The sequence below is a fragment of the Piliocolobus tephrosceles genome, chromosome 17 (genome assembly GCF_002776525.5).
Source record: "Piliocolobus tephrosceles isolate RC106 chromosome 17, ASM277652v3, whole genome shotgun sequence".
In the NCBI taxonomy this organism is placed as follows: domain Eukaryota; kingdom Metazoa; phylum Chordata; class Mammalia; order Primates; family Cercopithecidae; genus Piliocolobus; species Piliocolobus tephrosceles.
The window spans coordinates 58,763,061-58,771,032 of NC_045450.1; the positions used below are offsets into that span (position 1 = coordinate 58,763,061).

The following is a 7,972-nucleotide window of genomic DNA, read 5'->3' on the forward strand; positions in this document are numbered from 1 at the left end:
TCCACCTGGAGTTTCATAAAGGTTTTGAACTAGGTGCGGAAGTTAGGGAAAGGATGAGCTAAGAAAAGACATGCCAAATATTTAAAATGCATTCACTTTGCCCTCAACAGTAGGAAGCTACGGGCATCTAAGAGAGAGCCTGCGATGGGAGATGCCCCCGTGGATGAGGAAACAACAGACACTCTGCCCCTTTTTCCTCTTTTCCCGGGTGGGGAATACAAAGTCCATCGAGGCCAAACCCCCGCCTGCACCGCTGATGGGGTCTCTCTCCCCTGGGGCCAGGGAGCAGCGTCCCCACCGCAGCTCGGGCTTTCAGAGCCCGAGCGTGAAGCCAAGCTGGCCTCAGGTCGCGGCTCTTTGAAAGCGCGAGTGGGAACAGTGCCCTCCGGCCGGGCTCGTCCTCAGCTGGCCACAGCAGCATCTGAGAGGCGTCCTCGGCTAGTGGGCACCTCCCTGGAAACCCATGTATCCGACCCGGCTCCGGGCCGTCTGCTCCAGCCGCCCGAGCCTGGCCTTCTGAGAATGAAGACTTCCCATCCCCCTCCTTCTCCCCTCCTGCGGGGCGGACCCCCTGAGCCCCAGCGAAACTACAAAGCCCACAATCCCTGGGGTGCACTCGCTGTCTTCTGGGAGATGTAGTCCTGGACGCGGGGCGCCCCCAGCGGCCCAGCGCCGCCTGGACTCCATATCCCAGCATGCCGGCGCGCGTGCGGGGGGCGGAGGGAGGGAGAAACGGGGAGGATGTGAATGGGGTGGGGGCAGTCGCCCCTGTCCCCCACCCTTCCCTTCAAGCCGGGCAGGGGTGGGGGGAGGGGCCGGGCTGAGGCGGCGGCGGCGGCGCTCGGGTAGGGGTGGGCCAGGCAAAGGCGGGACTAGCCCACGGCGGGCGGACAAGAGAGCCGCGAGCTAACGGGTCCGGACGCCGGCGGCGGCAGCAGCGGCGACGGCTCTCTGCGCGGGCGGAGGCGGCGGCAGGAGCGGCGAGTATGGCCCGCGCAGCGCCGGGCGCTGACTGAGGTGCGCGGGCGGGATGAGGGCGGGCGGGATGCGGAGCGCCCCGGGCCCCCGGCTGCCCAGACCTCCCATGCGCGGGCAGCTGGCGCGGCCCAGCGGCCCAGACCGGCCCGGTCCAGCCCGGCAACTTCCCCCGGGCCGGGGCGCCGGGCTCCCTCGTGTAGGCGGGGGTCCGCGCGCGTTGGCCTCATTCCGGATCCCCGCCTTCTGCTCTGCACGCCCAGCCGCTCCCAGCCTCCCAGGGCTCCCGCTCCGCTCCTTTGCCGGTAGCCTCCAGCCCCAGCCCCAGCCCTCGGAAGAGCTCCCTGCCCTGGTCCCGACTTCCATTCCACTCCCTAGTTCGTACCCCTAACCCCTGGCTCTCCCGACCTCTGCTCCACCTGGGAGACCCCGGCCCCACTCTTGGCCGGAGCCTGTCTGCCCCATCAGCACCTCTCTCCTCTCTCCCCTGTGATCTTTCCCCTACCTGGCACTGCCCCCTAACCACCCTCAGTGGCCCAGTTCTCACGGCTCGACCTTCCTACTTTAGGGAAACTGAAGCACCGCGTAAGCCAGAAACTTGGCCAGTGCTCCAATCCCGTGGAGGCTGGCCTGAACCCCGTCTCTCCTCTCTCCTGTTCCTTCTCTGCCTTGGAATGGAAGTCATTTCTTCCCCCCAGTCATTACCCTGTGACTGGACCAAACTTCCACCCCCTGCTACAGCTCTGGGCTGAGCTCACCACCCATTGCTTGCTTGCTCAAGTTAGCCTTTCGAGTTATCTTTTGCCAACTGCATCCACCTCCCGTCTCCCATCTTGCCTCTTGCTTTACAGCTGCGTAAAGGAGCGAAGGACTGAGTTAAAAGTGGTGTTGGAGAAAGGGGCTAGAGAGGTGCTGGGGCAAGGCAGGGACCTGGGGCCTCTTTTCAGTCAAAGCCTCCAAGGGGGTACACGCACTCTGGGGCCTCTGGCCAGTAACTCACAGTCCTGCCTCGTCTTTGGGACGGATGTTTGGAAGCTGGTTGGTCACCCCTTCCTTGCCCGGTGGGCTCTGAAGCCTCTCTGAGGTGGAAGGTATCCCTGGTTTTTAGAGAGATGGTGGCATAAGAGGAGTCTGGGAGACCACACCCCTAAGCTTCATCTTGCTTCTGCTGCTAACTTTGGAGGGGTTGCCCTTTCAGGGAGGGATGCCTGCTGGCTGCCCTGATCTCTCTGTGGAGGAAGGCACAGAGTATGTGGGCGGTGATCTCAAGTTTTGTCGTGGTGCTCAGGATTTAGAGGGAACAAGGGCTCAGAAAGGTGGCACAGATTTGCCTGTATTATTCAGTTTTTTGTTTTGTCTTCTTCAGATTTTTTTTTTTTTTTTTTGCGGGGCGGGGGGGCGGAGGAGGATGGTCATCCATTCTACCCCAGTCCCCATTTTCCCAGTGGGATGGGTGGAGGAAGGGAGGGACGGGAGGCTCCAGGAGTTCTGTGGGGTCCTGAAGGAGCAATTTTGATCTGAACCAGATGGTTCACTGCTTCAGCAACCCCCTTCCCAGCCCTCCCCCTTGGCTGTGAATTGGATGCTTTTAACCTTGTAACTTGAGAATGGAGGAAGGGAGGCCAGGGGGCCAACTGTCTGTGTGGGTGTTTATGTCTGCCTCTGCACCCTTGCTTGCAAGCCTGGCAGGGGCCTGTGGGAGTGACCATGCCTGGGAGTGCATTGTTGTGATGTGCTGTGGCACGCTGATGGCTCCTGGGAACTTTTGGAGTGCAAATGCCAGATAAAGCCAAGCTTCTAAGAGCAATTGGCTATGGTCTCAGGGGAGCATTTCTACTCCAGCCAAGCCTCAGGGTAAGGACCACTCTTCCTGAGAAGGCACCTGAGATTAAGGAGTCTGCAATACCAGGATTGGGGATTTGGGGAGGCTTGATTTTTCCATGTCTATTCTTGGCAAAAGAAGACCTGAGGGGTAGGGTCTAGGGAGAGGGATGGGAAATGGATTCTTTTGCGTTGTTCTATACCACATCCTGCCTTATTTTGGCGGTATTTGTGTACTTCATTTTGGCTCTCATTAGACTGTGGATGCTCTTCAAACACGTCCTCATTTTCTGAAATACCACCACCTGGCTTGGTCCTCAGCACATAGTGGGTGTTCAATAAGTGAATTACAGCAGAAGGTCTCATGGTTACAGGTTTAGGGAAAGATTCTTCACCCTTGACTGAGAGTCAAGAGTCCCCTGGAGAGCTGGTTAAGGCACAGATTGTGTGTGGGGGGGACTCCAGAGTTTTATGGTTTAATCTGGGTGAAGCCTATATTTTGCATCTCTCTCCAGCTCCCTAGGGCTAACACTTTGAGAACCACTGGTTTGGGGCCATCACAATTGCTTGAGAGATTAATCCAAGCAGATGTAAAGTCGTTCTTTTTTTTGAGATGGAGTCAGTCTGTTGCCCAGGCTGGAGTACAGTGGCACGATCTCGGCCCACTGCAGCTTCCGCCTCCAGGGTTCAAGCGATTCTCTTGTTTCAGGCTGGTTGGCCACCCCTTCCTGGGGTGACAGGAGCCTAGGATTACAGGCATATGCCAGGACACCCGGCTACTCTTTGTGTTTTTAGTAGAAACGGAGTTTCACCATGTTTGCTAGGCTGGTTTTGAACTCTTGCCCTCAGGGGATGGGTGATCCCCCCCCCCCCCCCCCCCGTCTTGGCCTCCCAAAGTACTGGGATTACAGGCGTGAGCCACCGCTCCTGGCCAGAGGTAAAGTCTGTTTTTTCTTTCTTTCTTTTTTTTTTTGAGACAGAGGCTTGCTGTGTCACCCAGGCTGGAATGCAGTGGCACGATCTCAGCTCACTGCAACCTCCGCCTCTCAGGTTCAAGCGGTTCTCCTACCTCAGCCTCCCCAGTAGCTGGGATTACAGGTATCTGCCACCATGCCCGGCTAATTTTTGTATTTTTAGTAGAGATGGAGTTTCTCCATGTTGGCCAGGCTGGTCTCAAACTCCTGACCTCAGGTGCCCCACCCGCCTCGGCCTCCCAAAGTGTTGGGATTAGAGGTGTGAGCTGCTGCACCCAGCTAGATGTAGTCCTTTTTTTTTTTGAAATGGAGTTTCCCTCTTGTTGCCCAGGCTGGAGTGCAATGGCATGATCTCAGCTCACTGCAATCTCTGGCTCCCAGGTTCAAGCTATTCTCCTGTCTCAGCCTCTCGAGTAGCTGGGGCTACAGGCACCCGCCACCATGCCCGGCTAATTTTTGTATTTAAAGAAGTTTTTTTTTATTTTTTGAGATGGAATTTTGTTCTTGTTGCCCAGGCTGGAATGCAATGGCACGATGTCAGGTCACCGCAACCTCCCCCTCCCGGGTTCAAGTGATTCTCCTGCCTCAGCCTCCCAAGTAGCTGGGATTACAGGCATGTACCACCATGCCCATCTAATTTTTTTGTATTTTTAGTAGAGATGGAGTTTCTCCATGTTGGTCAGGCTGGTTCCAAACTCCTGACCTCAGGTGATCTGCCTGCCGTGGCCTCCAAACTGCTGAGATTACAGGCATGAGCCACTGTCCCTGGCCAGCTAGATGTAAAGTCTTAAGAGGGACTTTCTTCCACCTTACTTCCCCACCAGGCTATTCTGGCAGCTGTACTGGTTTGGCTTTTCTTTCATTCTGATGCTGCCCAGGATTGGTAATGATTGGAAGGACACTGCCCCACGGTTATTTGAAGGAAGGCCCCACAACCAAGCAGGAAATTCAGGAGCTGTGGCTTTGGAAAAGGGTGACTCTGTGGACATAGTGAAGCAAATTGCTGAACTGGGCCCTTGTGTGGCCTGTGCCTGTTTCCCCAACCAAATGGGTTGGGGTGCCTGCCAAGTAAAGTCCTACCATGGCTGCACACTAGACAGGATGCCTGGGAGTCTTTGAAATTTAGAAAAGCAGGAGGCATCAATTACATTGTGCTTTGCAGAGCATTTTCCAGCTGTTGTTTTATAGGTCAGTGGAACATTTATAAGGCAGATACAGACTTAGGTAGGGTTACTGAGGAACAGAGAGATATACTGTGGGTCACACAGAGGCCCTGGGACTCCTGATTCCAACGCCAACAGAATAGCTTGAATCATGGCTGCTGTTCATTGAGTGCTTGCTGCCAGCCAGGCACAGTGCTAGGTGCTCTCTGGTGTTAGTGAATCCTCACAGCAACACTGCAAGGCTGGCGTTGTTGCCGCTGCTTTGTGGATGATGAACTGAGACTCACAGAACTTATCAGTCATGCCCAAACAGACAGCAGGAGGATCTGGGATTGAAACTCATGTCTTTCTGCCGCACAGCCCCTGCTCTTAGTTCCTGCTCCTTGTTGTGCTCAACAAACCTTAATTGTCCTTTGGGGTCGTCTGCCCCCAAATGTCTGAATTTTGTTTGTTTGTTTTTGAGACGAAGTCTCATTCTGTCGCTAGGCTGGAATGCAGTGGTGTGATCTCGGCTCACTGTATTTTCCGACTGCTGGGTTCAAGCGACTCTTGTGCCTCAGACTCCCAAGTAACTGGGATTACAGGCACACTCCACAACGCCCAGCTAATTTTTGTATTGTTACTAGAGACAGGGTTTTGCCATGTTGGCCAGGCTGGTCTCGAACTCCTGACCTCGTGATCTGCCCACCTCAGCCTCCCAAACTGCTGGAATTACAGGTGTGAGTCACTGTGCCTGGCCAAGTCTGAGTTTTTTTGAGCTGAGAACTTTGCTGAGTGTTGTGGAGGAGACAGTAATGTCCAAGTTGCTGTCCCCTGGGAGGGGGATAAGACAAGTCCACCAGTAGATCTACAGGGAAGTGGCCAGTTAAAGGATATCTAAGTCATCCCCATAGGGGCTCAGAAAAGGCATTTGGGATGGGTCTCTAAGGGTAGGTTTCCAGGCAGGGCCTGTGGGCTGGAGGGGTGTGCAGGCCAACAGGTACAAAGACAGGCTATCACAAGGCACATTTAGGGAGTTGTCCCTTTTGTCTAGAGCATAGGGGATTTATTTAGAAAGTAGTAAGGAATCCTGTTTGGTGGCAAGCAGAAACTTGGCTGCCTTTGGCAGGAAAGCAATTCCTTGGAAAGCTGTGGGAACTATAAAATCAGAGTGATGACTCAGGACCCAGGTCCCCTCCAGGGTCTTGGAGTGGGTACAGCAGGGACCAAAGGCCAGTGTCTTCAGGGAACCGCTGTTGCCAGGATGCATCTGCTCCAGCTGTGCTCAGTCATTTTGTCACCACTTGGCATTCATATCCGAGGGAGGAAATGTCTGGTTGGCCCAACCTGGGCCGTGTTCCCTTGTTCCCTTCCTTGGCCAGTGAAGGGCTGGTGGCATGTTGGGCAGTTCCCTCGCAACCCTGCATCCAAAAGCAGAAGTCTCCAAAAGGAGAGAAAATAGGTACTGCAAAAAATCAGTCCAGACAGGAGCTGGATAAGGACTTGAACTGACGGGTGGTGACACAGGGGGCTTTAGTCTGACTAGTTTCTGAGCAGACTGAGGGCAAACTGACAGCACAGTATGGCTGGGTCATAAGGGGACAGGGAGAGGAGGGAGGGAGGAGATGGAGTAGATAGAGTCCAGGTGAGATATCATGCAGGCTGGCACTTGGCAATAGAAGTGGAAAAGAGGGAACAGAGTGTAGAGAGCTTGCAAAGGTAGCTGTTTTCGGAGCAGACACTTGATGGGCTGGGGCTTGTGGTTTCAGTGCCTAATGATGAGAGCTGGTTCCTTTACTGAAATGGGGCAGTCAGGAGGAGGAAGAGTTTAGGAGAAGGTGATGTGGACTTGCTTTGGAGGAGCTGTGTGCTTATGCTGACCACATAACTGGAATCCTGGTGAGCTGCCTGAGGTTGGGGGCCTTGCCCTGAGGCCGCGGGGCCACTGAGCCCCAGAGACTCTCTAGGTGCTGGAGGCAGCTGGGGCTCTCTGCCAGCTGGGTGCTTTTGCATCTCTTCTGTTTCCACATGCAGCCGGGATGGGCTTCTCCTCCTTCCCCTTCTGTCCTTTCAGTTCCCATGTCCCAGCTTCCCTCCCACACACCTGAGCCCTTACCAACTAAATGGCCTGGCCCTGCTTTCTGAAACCGAGTTTTCCTTCCTCTCTGCTCAGAATGCTTGTTAATGGTAAGTCCTCATCAGCTATTAGGGTAGACATCTCCAAGTGACATGTCGCAAGGAGGGGGTCTGAACTTTACCTGCTATCTGGGGGAAATCAGGCTTTTTCTTCCAGTTATGCCATGCTCATCAGGGACCCCTGCCTGTGTCCCTAACTAGCCATTTTAGAGTACTTCTTGTTGCTATTTATAAATTATTGTTGTAGTTACAACACATTGTCAAGCTTCCGTGTTGCCATTGCGGACCTTGTGGGGTTCCAGGGCACAGGCTGGGCTTTGGGCAATCCTAGCTTTCCAGCTGAGCCCTGGCGGTTTCCTGCTGCAGAAATGGGTGGGAGGGAGGGAACAGAGTTGTCTTGGGTGGAGGCAGGAGGAGCTATGCTGAAGGGTGCCTTATCCCTGCGAATTCTTAGAGCAGTTCATCTTCCTGGAGTGAAGAGGACTTTCCTTCAATTCAAATATATGTGCTGTTTTACCATCTATTAATGCAGCGGATACTACCGTGTACAATAAGGTGAATAAGGGCCAAGGTAAATCTAGAGGAAAACATATAATCTTTTAAAATTTTGCCATTCATGCTAAATGGGGCTCTGTCACCCGGGCTGGAATGCAGTAGTGCTGTCATAGCTCACTGCAGCCTTGAACTCTTGGGGCTCAAGTGGTTCTTCCACCTCAGCTTTCTGAGTAGCTGCAACTGAAAGTGTACACTATTTTGTGCCCAGCTAAGTTTTTTTCTTTTTTTTCTTTTTCTTTTTTTTTTAAGACAGAGTCTTGCTCTGCTGCCCAGGCTGGAGTGCAGTGGCACCATCTCGGCTCACTGCAAGCTCCACCTCCTGGGTTCACACCATTCTCCTGCCTCAGCCTCCCGAGTAGCTGGGACGAC

General features: G+C 54.3%; 1 protein-coding gene across 3 annotated transcripts in view; it reads left to right on the forward strand.

Annotated features, from left to right (window-relative positions):
* The first annotated feature begins 760 nt into the window (after positions 1-760).
* ST3GAL2 (ST3 beta-galactoside alpha-2,3-sialyltransferase 2) overlaps positions 761-7,972 on the forward strand; it is a 66,905-nt gene continuing 59,693 nt past the window's right edge. The window contains exon 1 of one of the 3 annotated variants that reach the window (XM_023210389.3): positions 761-1,017. The gene's annotated coding sequence lies outside the window, so the exon portion shown is untranslated. Of the gene's footprint in view, positions 1,018-6,558; positions 6,812-7,972 lie in introns of those variants that run through there. The other 2 variants (XM_023210386.3, XM_023210388.2) reach the window with 2 other exon arrangements.